Consider the following 19662-nt stretch of genomic DNA (forward strand, 5'->3'; position numbering starts at 1 on the left):
TCCTCTTTCCTCCAGCTTTTACGTTAAATGTTTAAATTCTTAACTGTAATTAATTGTTGATAACACAACAATTCATAAAATCGAGGGTATATGTATGACACGTATACAGAAGAATGAATTGATAATGCTTACCGTAATGTTTCTTAACTTCTTTGCTTTTTCCAATTACTTGCCCTGAGCATTAACTGTTGGGTTTTTTGTTCTTGTTTACTAGCATTAAAGCATGTGAATCAAAACATAGCCTTTAATTACTTATTTTGGGACACAGGCAGCGCTCAAAGTTTATACGACGACTTTTTTTCGTGTTTCCAAACCCTTTACAGAGGAGTATGGCATGGTGTTAGTTCACTCCAGCAAGGCTTCAGCATGGACTGGTTTGCAGTGGCTGAGCAGATGTACCTAGCTTGAAGTCTACTGAAACACTTTGTAAATGACCCTTTCAAATAGGAAATTCTGATAAATACCTATTGTGGTGTAAATGGTTTTGTCTTTTGCTAAAATTTTCTATCTGTACTAAACAAGGATATACTAAACTAGTATATTTGCACTTTCAAGTGAACATTTTTTATTGGAAAACTACAGAGAAGGCATTTGAAACATATTTGATTTCTCTCTGTCACTGTCTCTATCTTTTACTGGACTGTTATCTCCGAGAGGGCTGGAGATGCAGTTGTGCTGTTACACAACCTCATCTCCTCCCCACCCACCCGAGGTCTGTCCCCAGGAAACGGTGCAACCAAATGAGCTCGATGGGGCCAGGAGGAAATGCCACTAGTGTCCTACCTGCTTTGTGGCTTTTGTGCGTGCTCCAAAGCAGATTCAACTGCACGGAAAATTTCCTGTGAAGTGATTTGCCTAATTGTACATTTGCTTCTTGGTTTCATTATCAATTCTGAGCATGTCTCACTGCTTTATTATTAATATTTCATGTAAGCACTTCTGCTGTTTCAACAGTTTAGGGCCTCATTATTTTAGAAAGATTGCAATAGTTTATTTACAGGCACTATTCTCAACCACCTCTCATTTATGTACTTCAATTATAAAATGGTCCTTTTGATAGGTCAGAAATCTAATTACTTGATTATTCACACTGCTGCACACGACATGAGAGAGCAAATAGCCATGCTTCAAAGGGCTGATATGATAGTCTTCAGTGTCTTCTTTAAGGTCCTGAAATTCTTCAATTCTAGTTATATTCCTGTAGCATTAACTGGATGTATCCAGTACATCTCGTTCACGTTCGAAGGCAGGGCATACTGTCATTGTGCATTATGACATTAACTCATGTAACAATTTCACTGTGAGTTTATAAAGTTATCCTATACTGGTTTTGTTCCATGTGCAGTAGATGCTGAATGTATCTACTATGGCTTTATTTGTGTGCTCTAGACCTGTTTCCAGAGATGGTTAACTACTGTGTTAGCTACATGTATTCAAAAGTAAAGATTACTTCTTTGGCCCTCTTCCAGGCATTTACTGCCTAACAGAGTTGTTTTGAAGACAGGTGCTGCTTCTGAGCAAAAACTGTAATAATTTGTATTGCTGATTATAAAATACTGTGTTGTACAATAGCTATGCCCACCTGACATGTCCTTATTATGGCTGAGTTATCTCTCTTTGGCCATCACTCAGTAATCATGGTGACACAGTGACGATCTTTGCAGAAGTGGTGGTTTCATGGTAGAATATTGTATTCTGCTCTGCTGAAATGCCAAAGATGCCATTTCAAAATTCTCTGCATCCAAAAAAACCCAGCTATTTTCTCATTTGGCTTTTCTTTTGCATTGGCAAATTTCTTCTCTTTCTGGTCTGAGAGGGGAAGACAGAGCCAGGATGTTCACAGGGGCTTTGTGGAGAAACATGCAAAAAGTCTTCCCTTTGATCTGTGTGAACTTCTGCACTTCAAAGTTATGAGCATGGAAACAAGCAATTTCTTGGGCTCCGGAAATAATGAAACCTGTTTGTCTAAGGATGTGTGTCTTCTGGTTGGGTTCTTCCCTGTGCAGCAACACTCAGATCCTAACTGAGGCTTTTCCCAAAGCAGTGGGCTGTAATAACGCTCTCTCCGATGCTTATCCTTCAGAGTCTAAAAAGTTGGAGCACACACTGCAGCTTTTCCTCTGTTCGACAGAAGTACTGTAGGATCATCTTGCAAATCTCTAATTTGGCAAAGTTTGTAGGGACGTAGTAGTCTAATGGTTTCTACCCTTTGGCTAAATCTGGTTGAAATTTGCCTGCAGAGTCACGGGTTATTAGGTACGGGGAGACAACCACCAATAAGCAGATCTATCCCTGTTTCTTTAGCAAACCAGATTAAAGGGGATGGAAATGTGGGGGGACTAAGTGAGAAACATGTACATTTTATGTACTGGTATTACATGGTGTCCAAAACATTGTGGAAATAACTTTGCTTCTCATCCCTCCTTTTATGTTTGTACATCTTCGCATTGGATAAATTGATGTTCTTCAATTTCATGTGATATATGAGTGCTAAATTCACTGTGGTCGGAAGTAGGGAGTAATTCTTGTAAACATTTGTGCTCTGCGTCATGGTAAACTGTTTCAAAAAACCTACAGAAAAGCAGCTTATTGTCAGACTGATTGAAAGAACAGTATTTAAAATATCATGAATTAGTCATTGTAAGTACTTTTTTCCATGGTGATACTGTGAATGTGGTTGTATCTCCTGCCATATGTGAGTTAAAGCTTTGTTTTTTTGAGGTTTGGGAAAGTTTTGCCTTTACAGATTTTTCTACTGTTTGCCTTCTTGTCCCTTTGGAACCTTTATCCCTGGGTTTGATGATGTTCAGGCTTCTATTCATGTGATTTATAATCATTTCCATGTAACAGACCGAAAATAATCTCAGAAAATAATGTTAGCTGCCAGCTTGGACACCTGTTTTAACTACCAAACAGATGTGAGACCTGTATAAGAATTGGCAGTAACACTTGAAGTATTAAGTATTATCCATATGGACAAGAAGACTCAGAATGTGCGAGAGGAATATGGGATCTGTGATTTTCAGATCTCCTATCAAAACCACTCAGCTTTCATGTCCATTAATTCTAATTTTCCTGGTCTTCTTTCTGTTTCATGCGTTTTTCTGAGTGGATTGTGTTTGAGAAAAGTGATTTTGCTCAGGGTCTAAGCAAGCTCTAAAGGGCAGTTTCTCTTGAAATCCTTCAGAGTGCCTTACTTTCTGATACTGTGCCGTGGCCGTTTATATCTTGAAGAGCATGGTTTGTTTGACATGTTGAATGCTGTTCAAGCAAGAGGTAACCACATAGTGCCATCTCAGTGAATATTTGTCTTTGTGCTCTTCCTTTTTTTATTATTCCTTTCCCCAAATGTACGCTGAAAATCTGTATCAGCGGTTTTCTTTGGAAAAATGTATCTTCACATTTCTGCATTTCATTCATTTATTCGTTCGCCTGAGCTTTTAACTTTTATCGGCACTTTCTAGCTCTCTGTGCGCACTTTCTTTTGATGAAATACTATCTCATGTCCAAATGTTTAGATGATCTTTTTATTCTCTCTGGCATTGTTTTGAATTCCAGTGCAAATGCATGTACACAGCCATGCTGGTCTGTGCCGCTAGAATTAACATTTGTGATTTGCATAGATTCAAAGAGGAAAAGACTTTCTCAGACTTAACTTGGTGTAGGGTCCAGGCTGCCTCTCTTCTCATGTTCAGCGTTGGCGTATAGATTCAACATCAATAGATGACACTAAAGAACTGACAGCAGATTTTTGTATGCTGCTGAATGAATTGAATTTCTTTGGAAGTGTCACAGCTGCGTTTATCCTGGGTTGTTGCTGTGAGCCCCTGGTGACTCCAAGTGGAAGTGATTCCCCCACCGAATGTGCACAGCGTATTTTCTGTCCTCATTCCCTACATCCTCCTTTTACGGAGTGTCTAAAAGGGGAAGAATCCTAAATTATAATCTCCCCCTTCTGTCATTGCAACTTGTCTGCGTTTCTGGTGGCACAGTTGGATACTAATAATGTTGGTTTATGCAGTGGTTTGTCTTGGGCTTCCTCTGCCTGCCAATTTTGAGAATCAAGAGGGAATTTTTACTTCATAACAAACTGGTGGCTATTTTGCTTGGCAATCTTTCTCATCCCAACCACCTGCCCTAAAGTCTGTGGGTTATATTTTGTTTGAGAATCTCCTAGACCCACCATGTTTTTGCTTAATTCCCTGACTTGCATAAGACCTTAGCAGGTCAGCGCTTTATCCCAGACCTCTGCTGGGTGGGTGAGGCCAGAATATCTCAGGAATGCTTGTTGTGGCTGCTGTTGTATTGACGTACACTTTAAGGTGTTTTGGATTTTTTTCAGAGGCGGTTTCTCCAAGAAAGAACAATTAGGGCAAGTTGGGTCAGAGCTGAGTTGGGGGAGCAGGGGGTACCTGAAAACTCCACGTTTTTCTGGGAGTTAGAATGGCAAAAAGATGATGATGTTCCTGGCAGCGATGGGGGTTTGGGCTGCCAAGGTGAGAGGGAATGAGTTAAAATGAGTTGTACAGTAAAATGAGACAGACATTTGATAAGTTGGGTAAACTGTTGTGCTAAGTAGCTTTTATTAATGAAATTGTGCAACGGCAACTTTTCATTTTTCCCATGAAATTGCCTGGCGAGCAGTTTGCTAACATTTTAACTCTCTAGAGTCAGAAGCAATATGTGAACTTAAAAAAACGCTACAAGTGCTAAATACCCTCAAACAACTCTCTGAGAATTTAAAGCATCCAAGGAGCCTGAAATTCAGTGCTGGTTTGCAGGAAAGAGGGAGATAATAAAACCAGGATCATCCTTCTGTGTTCTTACGGTACCTGTAAACATATATCCAGCTTCTTTGAGATGTTTAACTTCTTTTCATCGGATTGTTTGTGATCTTAACATCAATAAGCATAAAAGCTGCAAATGCTGACAAAATGATATTTGTTCATTGCACACCACGGCTGAAAGAAAATAACAGCTCCTTGAACCACGTAAAAGTATTTAGAACAAAAGTATTTATTGGAAAAGAATTCAAGCAGTAAATTGGATGAATGCATTTTAGTGCTAGGATGCCTATAGGACAGCATTTCTGTAAGTGGCCATGTGTTTGCCTTACTGATCCTATTACTATAAAACTTTGTTTTCTTTGGGGAAGAAAAAGAAAAAAAGAAAAAACAAATGCTAATACCTCTATTATCTGATAGAGACCTTCCAAATGATACAAATCTCATCTTTCCTGCTGTTTTGCTGCCTGCTTTTTCTAATGCTCTTTTTGCCATTGGGAGGTTATGACAACATGAGCCATATTGTATTTATAAACATCACGTGTTTCCTTGATATGACTTGCGGTGTCTGCCAAACAGAACACATGGAAGAAACATTTCTCATTAGCTCAGCATTGGTTTTGGTTATAGTGATTTCCGGGACAGGAAAAATGCCTTCCTTACTCAGATTTAACTTTCATACAGTAGAAAGAAAGCCTCTGAGTGTCCATGAAATCGCTTGAACAGAGACGCTGCAGCTCTTTTAGCCCACATACTTTGTCTGAGGAAAAGAGAAAAAGCGCTTTATTTTAAAGAGAAGATGTAATGGCATGTATTGCTGAAACTATTCCTGAATTAAAATACCTGCCAAAGTCGTCTAGAAGCAGAACTCACCAAGAGATGTAAGGTAAGATGATGCTTATAAATAATGAAAATATCTAATTCCTTTTTTTCTTTTTTTCAAACAAAGAGATATTTTCAGATTAACTGTAAATTTAAATCAGAACAGTGAAATCTGTTTCTTCTTCCTTGATCCATATGAGAAAATACATGTTTAATCGCTCTCTAAATCAATGAACTCTCAGATTTTATGTCTAGTTTCAAACCTACATATTAAACATAAACAGTTATTTTCCAACTTGCCATTACAAATCTTGCTGAGATTTGAACAAAATATATAAAGAAGTCTCTGATGTCCTGGATTATTTTTTTTACTCATATGGGTTTTACTACTTTTGCTTTAAATGGGTTGTCAGTAGTTGCCAATTCTTTATGCAACTAGAGAGCTGCAGACACTGGGAAGTAGCTGCATCAAATCAGACTGTGATGAAAGACTGTAGATGGACCTGTTCTATTTCATTCATATGTCCTTTGATACACAATACCTACTGCTGTATAAAGCCTAAGTTAGTGGGAAAGTAAATAGAATTTTAACGAAAAAATCATTTTTTAATTTTAGCTACACATACAACAATATATAAATCTCAAATGTTATCTGGCAAAAAGTGGGTCTGTTTAAAGATACAGATCCTGCAGTTGGATGGGTCCTGCTTTGGGGCTTTTTTAATGTGAGGGCTTTGTGCTTTGGTGTATTATATGTATTTCACAAGCACCATGAGTAAGGAATATAAGTGTGTAGATGCTATTACTATACCAACAATTTAAACGATATCTTTTTTAAAAATTTTCAAATAACGAGGATGGATTTAAAGTTTATATCAAGCTGGCCGTTGAAAGGAAGTGTCATGTTCTTGATATTAAACTGTTCAAGGAACATGAGCTTGCCGCACCCACGCAGTAAACTTCCAGTTAGTCTAAGAGGAGTGTCATATGGTAGATATCACAAACCAGTTACCTGGAAACTCCCAGGGAGTTTCGTCTGTGGAACCAGATCAACTTGCAACCACAACACAGTTGTTCTAGTGGAATTTTTAGGGGGAAGAGTTCTTTATTTCCCACTAACAGGCCTGTATTCAAGCTAGCTTGCCTTTCATGTTGAGGTTTGCTTAGAGCTTGCCCTAGAGCTATGAATTCACTTAATGACAACATATGATATGTCTTGTATGAAGGTCTCCTCAGCCCTGCATTACAATTACAATCTTATCTCTCACACAAGTCGGAGGTTCTCAGGCAAAGCTTTTGTGCCTTCAGTGGGAGCTTGCCCTGAATAAAAACAGAAGAATTGGATTTGAGTCCATTTTTATTGTCTACTAGTTTCTGGTTTTATTCTTACTCCACCTCTTTTTACATAATGTTTCCTTGTTTCAATTCTTGAGTCTTTTTTTTTTTCCACTGCCCTTGCTGATAGTAGAACAATTTGCACTAATTTGGCTGTTTACTTGAAATTCATAAGTATCTAACAGAGTCAGATGTTGCCAGAGCTCCCCAAACACATTGACAGGTGATAAAAATGCTCATGGCTGTGAACTCCATTATTAGAAGGGGATGTCCTCCTCTACCTCTTTTATCAACCAGGTAGCTTATCTGAATTGCTGGAGTCCCGTAAGCCAAAGTCCAACCAAGCTTTATGACTTCCAGTTAGCTTTCCGAATGAGCTGTTTCTCAAACAGGGGTTAAAAATCACTTTGTGGAGGTGGATGTTTTGGTACCATGGTTCCTAGAACCCAAGTAAAGTTAGAAGCAGTGTTTTTTCTTCTTCAAACCTGCCATTTGCTTGTCATTCAGGACCTTAGTTTTCCCAAGAAGTATCTCACAAATCCAAAATGTGATGCTTCATGATGATGACCCAAATTCTCTGCTTTCCACGGAGTCTTCACTTCAGTATATTATTAACCTGCCTCTAGATAAGCCTAATGAATATGAAAGAGAATTAACTCTGTCCCTATCTTCCTTTTAACAAAGAGGGGTTAACCAGTACCTGGTGTCTAGTAGAACACAACTACGTATCTGAGGACCTTGATTCTTCTCCATGTTGGATTGTACTTTTTCTAATAAGGGCTCTGGAAAGCTAGTCAGAACCTCTAAAAATATAAGCAGTAAAAATATCTTTTCTTGGATACATGTTAAGATCTGGGGTTAAAAAAAGCCTCAACTGGCAAAAGCAAGACAGTTGCAAATATCAGCAGGACTCCATGAGAAATGATGTGATGCTGAAATTATTTTTTGTGTGAATATATGCCTTTCTTACATCATTGCAAATTAGAACTTCATGTGACTAAGCGAAAAGACCGAAAGGGTGTGTTGGGTAAAGGATAGTCCCTCAGTCACTTAATATTTACTATAGATAGCTTGACCTGAGGATAAACTAGGTTACTTCAGCCATGCTGACCAATTTGTATACTTTTTTGGATAGAAGGAAGTAAAATGAAAAGAAAATATAGGGCTCAAACAGTATAGGAAGAAGTTTGTGATCTAAGACAACTCTTAATTGAGGCACTGATAGCACCGCTAACATTGCAAAAGATGTGCTTACAACTGCAGATACTGCTGGGCCTTATAGCTATGAAATGCAGTGCAGTCTGGGCACTTACACGCAAAATCCCGTTGTATATACGGCTTCCGTGACCATTTCTCCTGCCAATAGTGCTGACTCCAAAACTCAGTACAGCAACTTATTTCTTCTGATTTGCTGCGTCCTTATATTGGAAGAAACAGCTGGCTACAGGTGTAAACATGCTGCTTAGGTCTTTTAACTATCAGCTCTGTTTTAAAACACTTTTGTATTATTTACGTCCTAACCTATTCCATATATCTGTAATAGAAATTGTATTTTGACTGAGTTGTTTGGTAATGCCAGATGAGACCAAGGATTGTGCTTTCCTTTATGTTCATTTAACCATATCAACTTGTTCAGTTTTATTTGGCTTCAGTGCAGTGAGAAGAGATACGAATATGGAACAAAAATAACAGCTGAGTCGTTAGTACAGCAAGTTAGAAAGCCATGCATTTATTTTGATTTATGAGTGCAGTTACTAACAGTATTTCTTTTTTTAAAGAGCAGAAATATGATATACAGCATATTTAAACCAAATAAAAATGCTGATCTGTACCAGAACTGTACATGTTTGAAACTATTCCTTTTTTGGAAAGAAAAGGGATGACCCCATCAGTTCAGTGGTGCCCTAAGGAAGTGCTGAAATTGAGACTGGTCTGAAGGGTTTGGCTCCCTGCATTGGTGGTGGCTGTCTATGTTAGGTACATGATGTGCTTGATCTCTTCAAGGAGAATGGGGAGGAGGGGAGAAAAATGCTTGCTACGCCTTCATGAATTACATGACTCCTCTTTGTTCTCAGAAAACTCTACCTAAAAAGAAGCTGTGGGAAAGCAAAAGAAACAAACATCTCATTTGAAAGCAAAAGAAACAGTTAGTTTGAATGCAGCGCTAGTTATGAGGGGTGTCATAATGTTAACTTTAAAAAAAAATCAGTAACAGCTTTTATATGTTCAGTCCAAACAGTCTAATAGCTTGTGGGATGGGTGGGCCATGCTATACTGATGAGATAAATGTGGATATTGGCAAACCAATGATGTAATTATGTAAATCCGACCTTTTTAGGATTGAAATGTGTTATGTTTCAGTGTGTTTATATTTTTGTCATTTGTGATAACACCCTGAAAAATCTTGGCTGACATGCCAAGAGGTTTCTTAGTGTACTCACCACACTATTCTGTCTGGAAAGCACACTAAGGGAGCATAGGAAAATCCAGCATGAGAGATTTATTAACTTCTCTCAGCTTATTTGGATAATTTTAACTTTTTTTTTTTAACTCTGACGATCTATTTGTTTGTAGGAAATGAAATACGCTCGTAAGTATACAGAAATGAGTGCCTGTTCACTGATCTGGATGCTTGTCTTACTGATCAGGAATAAAGTAATGCAGACTGGTAGCAGGGAGATAGCTCAAACAATGAAATGTTGCTGGGGGAATAAGCGTCCACACAGAGGCAATGTGATTTCCATCAAGGCAATGCAAAATGTGCTGCATCTCATGCATCATTTTGCTCAGATTGCCTGGAGCGTGGCTAGACTGGAAGCCTTCATAGGACTGCTCTGGGTCAGGCTCTACATGGCTTTGTGCTCCCTCCCCTTCACAGAATCATAGAATCGTTTAGGTTGGAAAAGACCTTTAAGATCATCGAGTCCAACTGTTAACCTAGCACTGCCAAGTCCACCACTAAACATCCCTCAGCACCACATCTACACATTTTTTAAATAGCTCCAGGGATGGCAACTCAACCACTTCCCTGGGCAGCCTGTTCCAATGCTTGACAATCCTTTTCGTGAGGAAATTTTTCCTAATACCCAATCTAAAACACCCGTGGTGCAACTTGAGGACATTTCCTCTTGCCCTATCACTTGTTACATGGAAAAAGAACCATCCCCCACCTCGCTACACCCTCCTTTCAGGTAGTTGTAGAGAGCGATAAGGTCTCCCCTCAGCCTCCTTTTCTCCAGGCTAAACAACCCCAGTTCCCCCAGGTGCTCCACATAAGACTTGTGCTCTAGACCCTTCACCAACTTTGTTGCCCTTCTCTGGACACGCTCCAGCACCTCAATGTCTTTCTTGTAGTGAGGGGCCCAAAACTGAACACAGTATTCGAGGTGGGGCCTCACCAGTGCCGAGTACAGGGGGACGATCACTTCCCTAGTCCTGCTGGCCACACTACTTCGGATACAAGCCAGGATGCAAGGATGCCAGGATGCTCTTCCAAGCAGAGTTCACCCACTGTGTCACCAAAGTTGTCTCACTGACAGCTAACCTGTGACAATATCAACTAGGGAATGTCAACGGGTTCAGTACAAGTGTAACCAGGCTGGTCCAAATATAGAGCCTGCTCTTATAGCTAGATTTAAGCTGATGCACATTATAAGATCAACATTTTATGGCCAGAAGCATATTACTGCTTTTCGCTTAGTTTCTGTTGGATTCTTTTTTTTTACAACTGAAAAAGGGTGGGCTTAATCTAGGAATGGTAAGGGCTGTTGGAAATTATGATGGCCAAAGAGCTCTTGATGTGCAGGTGTGCTTGGGGTCATAAGTCTGTGTGGTCAAGGAGTTGGTGACATGATGGAATTGATACGGGAAAAAGTTTTCTGAGAAGTAAGGCTGCGTGCCCATGCACATGCACACACATATGACACGCCCCACCAGTTGTCAGAGCTTCGTGGTGATTTCATCAAACCAGAATTTCTGTTATTCCCCACTAATGACCAGATGTGTACAAAGCGCAACAGCCACCTCAGTGTTATCTCTCAGCACTCCGTCACACTGCACTCGACTCTCAGAGATGCTGCACTAAGGCCTGACTTGTAGAGAGCTGTTATTTTCTGCAGCGTCTGAAGGAGATTAAACTGTTTTGAACCTTAACTACATCTCCAGTGGGAATGGCTGAACTAAGTGCTAGGTTTCAAAAGCCATTTGTAGCTTTAGTGCACCTCAAATACCTTTGCTTTGAATAGGAGAGTGGATTGCAAAGGCAAGTGATGGTTGTAGCTTCTTTGCCATGAACGTCCTCAAGCATTCATCGGTCACTCCAGCTGGCATTTACCTGAAGTGCGCTGCTTACTTCTTTCCTAAAAACCATCCTTGTGTTCTGACTACCCCTGCCAAAAAACCCCACAAAACCTCAGAATATGAACCCAAACTACAAACAGGAACCACAGGACAGGTTGGATCCAACAAGGTGGATCACAGCAAAGTCCACTGCAAGACTAGCAAGCAGCAGCTGGAATGAAGCTGCCGTTATCCCTTCTAGTTGTAGTATCTCAGCTTGACTTATAAAGAAGAAAAAAAAAGGATGAAAAACAGAGCAGAGACTGAGCTAAATGAAAAGACATATGGGCAGGCTCACTACAGAGAATTAGGAAAAAAGTCTAATCCTTATAAGCTTAGGGTAGAAATTGCTGCCCACTGCAGTCAGTGGCGAAAGGCTGGGAACACCAAAGGGCAGCTTGTCCCACCCAGCTGTAGAGGGAATGAGCTGACTCTGGAGGGTGCCTGGCTGACTGTCTTTTAACGCAACATTAGCTGAGACAGATCCTCAATACAGAGCAACTAGTGGTGCAGTCTTAACTTTTGAGAGGTGCTTAATGCATTTATGTCTGCTATACGTACTGTGATACTTTCCTATAGCTAGGAAAATGTCTTTGTTTAAATCAGTGCAGAAATGAGGGGGAAGCATGAGGTTTAAATTACAGGGTAGAGAGACAGACTGCAGACCTGACGTAATAGTTCAGTTTTGCAGAACCTTCTTCATGCGACTCCGGTGAGAGTTGGCTATATTTGCTCTAGTAAACTTAAAATAAATTTTGACAGGCTTATAGAGTTTCCAGCACAGGATTTCCCACTTGTACTTGCTTGCCTTTAATTTTTTAAATCCCTAAAAATCTAAAATTCCTGATTATGTTGATCTGCCATCACCAAAGGATAGGCCAAAAATGTACTGCTGGTATGCAAAACATATATGTATGTATACGTAATGTTAATATACATGTTACAAAGAAACAGTGTTCTCTTGGAGCTCAGATGCTCACTTGTGTGCTGGTTCAAAGGCTTTGTGTACAGGTTGCTCCCCGGTGCAAGCTCCAGCTGGTCTACCGAGTGTGCCGCTTTGCCAGCAGTGAAGCTGTAGAGCTGTCTGTCCCTTTTATAGTGGTTCATTCTAGCTAGTAGTTATGCGCTCTGTGGTGTGGGAGGGCTTTTTGTTTGTTTGTTTGCATTTTTTTAAAGAACGAGGGAGTTTGGAATAAGCATAAGAGAACTTGATGGTACTTTTTTCTACCCCAAGGCATATCTGTTTCACTGCGTGCCTTCGGAATCAGTAAACAGAAGGAATGACAAACAATACGTATGTTTAGGAGAAGATAGTATAGTCTGTACATAATCTCAAACCCAGTACGTGTCAGGCAGCCAGAGCTGTTCTGTTCCCTCCCTGTTTATTTATCTCGGCCTCTCAAATGCAAAGAGCTTCTGTAGGATTTTCAGTCTTCAGGGAAGCACCACACACATCCTTGTAGGTGTAAATGTGGGCAGTGGGCTGGAGAGCTGACGTGGGAAAGCTGAGGCAATTTGAAAGTTATTGAGGGTCATGGAGAGAGGTGTGGAGTGCAGGGTGGCCCCAGCATAGCCTGGCTGGGTGCCGGGGTGTGTGTCACCTCGATGCCTTTGTGAAGGACAGCAGCTTGGGGGGCTGTGTTCTGCTCCTCCATTTGTGCCATGGGGAAGCAGCTGAGACTGAGATCAGGATTGTATATGACTACTTTTTTTCCTTCCTCTGCTGAAGAAAGGAGGAAGAAAGGTCCTTGGAGGCCTTTGGAGGCAAGGCGAGCAGTCGATCTCTCTCCTTTCATTGCAGAAAGCAGATAACCACACTGAGGGGTTTCTGTCATGGTGCTTGCCTAAGCAGAGGGAAGAAAGACGTTGATGGTGGTTCTCCAGCTGCCTTCCAGAGTCTTGTGTATCAGATGCTGCAGATTTAGGAGATCCTGCAGACAGCTCCGTACATAGGTTTTTGTCCTCCTACGCTGTTGGTTTCTTGGATCAGAATTAGAAACTGGATGGGCTAAAGGACTGGTGAGGTGGCATGAAACCTTCCTTGGCAAAAAAAAGCACCTCCAAACAACCCAAACCCAACCCAAAAAACCCAGGAGAAAATAATGCTTCTTTTGTAATACAGCTGGAAAAGGCATCATCAGCAAACTGTCTTCCCATTTGGATTCTGCCAATGGGTGATGGACCCCATTGACTCCATCACAGGCTTTGCTCCAGAGTGCTGAGAACAAAACCAAGTCCGGAGTTAGTGACAAGCTACCCAGCCTGTAAGTGCTTCCCTGTTTTCTGTCAAGGAAATGGTTGTTTACAGCAGTACAAGGCATTAACTGCTTAATTATTTCCATCCATGAAAGTATTATTAAGGGAATAGGAACCAAAAGAGCTGTTATCAGGAACAGAAAGAACTTTGATCAGCAGTCAAGCAATAAGTTATGTCTATGCCACATGTGTATACCCTACAGTCGGCTTCAGAATATTCTCTGACTTTATAATTGTGTGTTTTACTGATGTTGTGTCTCTAAACTTTTTTCCTCTTAAAAATGAGACAAGAAAACAGAAATAAGATGGGCAAACTGATAGAAAGGTCCAACGGACCAACATTGTTAATAACGGATAAGAAAGTAGGGTGACTGGCGATATAGCTCAGTGGTAACTGTGGCCTGTCATTAACATAGACATTAACATTGATTTTAAAGTAATAAACTAACCTAAACTTCCAGGCTTGATCTCAGTGAAGCATTGGGTGTTGCATCTCTTAGGGGCATGCCCTTTGTTTATACAGTGGGTTAAACTGAAAAGGAGCTCTTGTTCTGTACAGTACTTTATAAACAAATATATGGCAAGTAATTAAACACAGGATGATACATGGCAAGTTAGACAAGGTTTGAGGGCTCTGATAAAGTAATTGAAATGGAAAGTGATGCTTGAATGGTTTCTATGCATTGTTAGAACCTACAAATTAAATTACAGTCTTCGTAATGATATATCTGTGCAATATTTATGATGTTGTGCCTGGTGTATTTTAAAATTAAAAGAAGATTCATTCCTCTCATGAAAAACTTTTGTATGCTTCAGACGTACTTGACGACTCTTGCACATAGTGCCAGATGTATGGAGAACTAGTTATAGTATGTCTGACGTTCTGGGATATACTTTATCATGCTAGAGTCCAATTACTGAAAATGTGCATCCCACCAGCTTGCAATTCACTGCAGAGAAACTGCAGTGAAATATAGTGGTCTTTTTTATCCTGCATATTAGCATAATAATGTGATTTCTCACTGCAGGGTTGTTAGCCTGTGAGGAAGAACATGGATAGGAGAATATACTCTGCAACTGTTGGAAAGCATGTGTGGCATAAAAGTGTACTAGGATAATTTGCTCGTATTTTTTACTCTTGATGTTTTTTGAGTTTGGTTGGTCAGCAGACCTAAGCAGCTTTTTAACTAGGTCAAGTATATACATCCATTCATTAAAAAGAGATGCTTGACTGGTTAGTTAAACCTGCCAAATATAAACCAGATGCTTCAATGGTAAATACTGCTTTACTCTATACTGCAAGAAACAAGCCTTGACTGATTAAATTTGAAATAAAAATAAATAGGCTTAACATTGTTTCTGTGCCGTAATAATACTTTATTATAGTTCCAGTTCAAACATTTAATAAAAATAATATTTTAAAATATTTTACAGTGAAACTGAAAACTAAACGTTTAAGACAAAATGAATATTTTTTACATTTCTGAAAAGACTGTTTATCTTACACTACATATAAACTTTCTGAAGTTCTGGTCAAGACCAATAATGGCATACAAATTTACAATGTACATTGCAAATCCAATACACAGCAGCTGTCTACAAAGGTGGAGCACTTCTCTGCTGTTGGCCTGGGTGTAGTAAGGGGTGGAACACCTGGATTTTTAGTTTTGGCTACCAGATCTGCACTGATCTTTGTCCTGTTACTTAAATGCTTTGTGTCAGATTGCCCTTTTGTAGCAGAATGAATGATCCTTCCCTCACTAATGGCCGAGAGACTGAAAGCAGTACCGTGAAACAGAAATGTTACTCCAGTAAGGTCCTATCGCTGGTTCTTTGCAGTGATATTAACTCATGGTCATGTGCTTAAATTGTATTTTGATTCTTTGGAATGCCAGTCATGATGATATAGGCAATTTTTTACTTGAATAAAAACAAAAGCAAGCAAAAAAAACCCCAAACCAACAGAAAGAAAAAAAAAAACACCACCACCCCCAAACTAGAAGAAACTGCAGGACTGGGAAGTGCTCGTGTCATGAGATTTCGCCCTATGATATTTAAGTGCCATCTCTTTTAAACTGCAAATACTATATTTTTAAGAAGACATTTTCTATATTCTGTGATCTTTTGGGGTGAGGGGATGGAAGGGAGGGAAGCATCCTTTCTGTTCTAAATTTTGTTTTTACATTTGTCTTCTCTATTGTGCCCATTATTTAAAAAAACAAAACAAAACAACAAAAAACCAACAAACCATCATAACGGCTAGTGTGGTGTGCTGCAGAGATAACAATGAGATTGATTTATAGGGGCCCCAAAGTTCAGGTTAGCCGAGCAGCTCAGGTGCCCGGTTAATGAGTAGACAGTCTCCTCCACGGGAGGGGCTTGTGCTTCCTTCTACCAAATGTCACTACCGATCTGAGTACATGAAAAGCTTCTAAGGTTTACAACTGCTGTATTTTTTTCTATAATTGTATGTACTGGGTTTGCTAAATCATTGGAGGTCTTCACCTGTTGGGGAATTAATATGTATGTTTCATATTGTTGCCTTTGAAATGCACTCTCTTAGCTAAACGGAGGTTACTCACTATTTTATTTATGGCTTTCCCCTTTGTGAGTCTCCTTGTGCTTCATTCCGTAATGTTAGTCTCTTTCTATACATCTTATAGGCACACATTAAAAAATCGTTGAGCGATTGAATCACATAGTGTTGCACAGTTTGTGACTGGGTGACATGCCAAGGAGGTTATTTAGTGACTAATTTCGAAGGGGAGGAGAAATTGCAGCCTTGTCATGTGGAAAAGTACTTCAGTCTATTGAAGCAGCAGTACTTAGATGACCGGGTAAAGCAAGATGGCCTGGCCCTGTTGTGAGCAGAGGGAACAGGGAACGTTTTTACGGTTTCAGAACCTTTTCCCGGAAGGCATGGATGTACCAAATACTATACTGTAGACTGAGGATTTAGATTCAAGGCTGAAAACAAAAAGTGCTTTATTAGAAGAAGTGGAACCAAATGTTCATCTCGCTGCTGTAGCCATACAGGTGATTTCCTTAAGAAACAGTAAGTGGCTTTAATTATTTCACAGCAAAAGTCTCATCAATTATTTGTCCATGGGTAACAATGTTGTCTAAGAGAGTCATAAGAGTGCTACTGTTTTTAACTGTAGAAACAAATACTCAGAGTAGCATCAGGAAAGCTGGGGAAAGCAGGCTGTGTAGGATTTGGTCTGAAACCCTCCTCTCTGCTTGTTTGCATGATCCATCTTCAGCATGCACATTGACTTAAAGGCAAGGTGAAGCAATCAAACACTATTTTTGATATTACCATTAAATTTGTTTTGTGGTTAGCTTAGAATTTTATGGATCTGTTTTACATTCAGTAAAAAGTGAACTAGGTATTCTTTGTTTTCCCCATGGGATCTTTAGGATATGGTATGAATTAAGTTTATATGTAGTCAGGGATATAAAAGGACATACTGAGACATGGAAAATACCTTCAGGTAAAACATTTGGATCACTGTAGGGACACTGGGTTCATGCACAAGTCTGCATTAAAGATATAGGTATAAAATAAGGGACAATAATGTTAAGAGTGTGTTTGATGTTCTATGGCATGGAAAGGGAAGTGATGCTGTGGCTGAGCTTCAAGCCAGTATATGGGCAGTTACGATACGGTATCCTAAAAATTCTGCTCTTGCGGATGAAATAGTACTTAACCTTTGTGTACACCTGCACAACTGGCAGAAGGGTATGGAGGCTGGATGTTACAGTGATATTGAGTTGTGATGACACCTGATTAAGATTCAGTCAGGATGCTTCCTTTCTCGAGGGTCACGTTTATTCAGCTTTCTAGGGTGGTGAACATCATCCTCTGGTTCCCCTATTTTGTTCATGTCAGCTTCTAGACAACTGAGCCTGGCAAAAAAAAGTCTATGAACATAGAAACTGGAGGACTGGGTGGATTCACCATCACTTACCATCACAGGCTTATCCAAAGAAACATCTTATATTGGCTGATTGCAGCATTGTTGATCAAGGGAGAGAAAAAACATAGGATTAAGAGCATAAATGGAAGAAGAAAAACCCAGTGATTCTGTTGCCTTATCCATATATGTCCAATTAAGTATTCTGTTCTGGTGTAATCAGTCACTAGACTCAGAAAATTACACTTTCATAGATGTTATGAGTTTTTAGCTCCACTCTTCTTTCACTGTAATACAGAGGTTTTACAGCTGGGCATATACCAAAACTGTGAAAAAGGAGCTGAAGAACTGAAACCTAGATGCACGCTAAGAATGGGAAGTTATTTATAATAAATGCTGAGATTTCTCAGTGGTTCTGCAACTCCTTGTCTGGAAAATTATCCAGGAAAAAACAATGGAAATATGTGGGACAAGTTAAGAACAGCTAGCTGGGTCTTGGAGTTCTCCATTCATGGGAAGTTTGAACGTTTGAAATCAGTTTTATTTTACCAGCATGTGGTTCCCATAATGAAAAACAATTCTGAACCCCAGCAGCTCCTAGAGCCTTGTACTGTGTGGCCAGACTCAGCTGAGGCCAGGTCTCCAACTTAGCCTAGGTCAGCTGTTTCATGGGCTGATCTCTCCCTTTTGGGCATCGGGGGGCCCATTCTTAGCCAAAATTGATGAACTTCTAGTCTGGAAGCACTGCTGAGGAGTGATGGACATTGAAGCCCCTGGCATGTCTTACTAATTGGTCTAGAAGATTACCTCAAAACTACCCAGTACCCGCTCTGCTGAAGAGACCATGGAAGAGCCAGGCTCCCTACCTCAGGGTAGACTGTGGCTGAATTGCCCCAGATCTATGAATCTGGAAAACCAAAGCTCTAGAGCACTCCAGGGATGTCTGATAAGAAATAATGTCAGGGTTTGACCGGAATCTGCTGGGTGGGTTTTTTCCAACTTTTGTCTTTAATGATGTTTTTACCAAGTGTTTCAGCTCTTTTGGATCAGCATTGTCTGCTGAAAGTATTTTTCATTGGAGACTTTCTGACTAGAAAAAGCTAAAAATTACGCTAATGTTTTTGCAGTTTTCAAGTATGGCATTGGGCAGCTGGAGGAACCCGCAGCTGCAGCCAGCCTGTTTTTTTTCTGTAATGACCCAATAGAATGGGGAAATCTATAGAAATTAAAAGGCATACTACGAGAAGGCAAGAACAGACAAGTGTGACAACCTCTCAGTGATGTCTGATCGCATAAGGATTTGGCTTCAGACAGATAGTCATGGTACAGATGATTTAAAATTTTCATTTCCAGACTGTTTACCAACTCTATAATTTTCAAGTGCACTATTTCTTATTTTAAATTATATTATATTATTTTAGAAATATTAAAAGCATATATGACGGGCTTTTTGCAAAAGTGGATTTGTGCTTTCAGCTGTCCAAACACAATCTGACTGAAAGATCTGTCATGATAGAAGTGGTATCATATAGTGCAACTACTGATTAAACTGAGGTTTTTGGACAACTAGTACAGTAAAGCTGTCAATTTATTTTTATGAGGAAAGAACAAACTAATGGATTGTATTGTTGTTGGATTTGAGGTTCTTTAATTAAGTTTTTCCTGACAGAAAAGTGAAGGATTGCCTCCCTTTTTAAGGATTTTCTTCTGGTGCGCAATTTCCATAAAAGGTCTCTTTACAGATTAATTTATTGGTATTGTATCAGTACTTAGTGTTTCTATAGCTTTTTCATGGAAGACTCTCCAAGCTCTCAACAAAATTCTTTGCAGGTGTCCTCTGTTTACTGTTAGGTGAGCCAGCTTGAGGAGCATAGGTGGGATTTCCTCAGGGAAACGCAGGGTGTCAACGGGAGAGTAAGAAAAGTAATAGCTTCACATGCCTGAGAGGTGATTAATGGAGTCTGCTGGGAACTCCAGGGTGTCTCCGAGAGGGTGCATGGATAAGCTCCATCTACGGAACATGCTCCATGTAGGTATTTTGGCAGGCTGAAAACCTTGGGGCAAAGCCAGTTGCTGTGTTCTCTGTTGATGTAGACGAGGCCTGGGAGAGCAATGGGAAGGGCTGCCAGGTCAGAAACTCTGGCCTACTTTTCCCTTTGCCCGTGTTTTGCTACGAGATGTTAGCCGATAATGGCGTGAGTCATGCTGTA

At 39.9% G+C, this 19662-nt stretch overlaps 1 protein-coding gene across 23 annotated transcripts in view; it reads left to right on the forward strand.

Annotated features, from left to right (window-relative positions):
- KIAA1217 (KIAA1217 ortholog) overlaps positions 1-19662 on the forward strand; it is a 356360-nt gene that overhangs the window by 278603 nt on the left and 58095 nt on the right. The window contains exon 1 of one of the 23 annotated variants that reach the window (XM_054190051.1): positions 5-5670. The exons of 21 other annotated variants lie outside the window; for them this stretch is intronic. The gene's annotated coding sequence lies outside the window, so the exon portion shown is untranslated. Of the gene's footprint in view, positions 1-4; positions 5671-15665; positions 16591-19662 lie in introns of those variants that run through there. One more of the 23 variants, XM_054190052.1, reaches the window with a different exon arrangement.

The sequence above is a fragment of the Rissa tridactyla genome, chromosome 2 (assembly GCF_028500815.1).
Source record: "Rissa tridactyla isolate bRisTri1 chromosome 2, bRisTri1.patW.cur.20221130, whole genome shotgun sequence".
NCBI classification, from domain to species: Eukaryota; Metazoa; Chordata; class Aves; order Charadriiformes; family Laridae; genus Rissa; species Rissa tridactyla.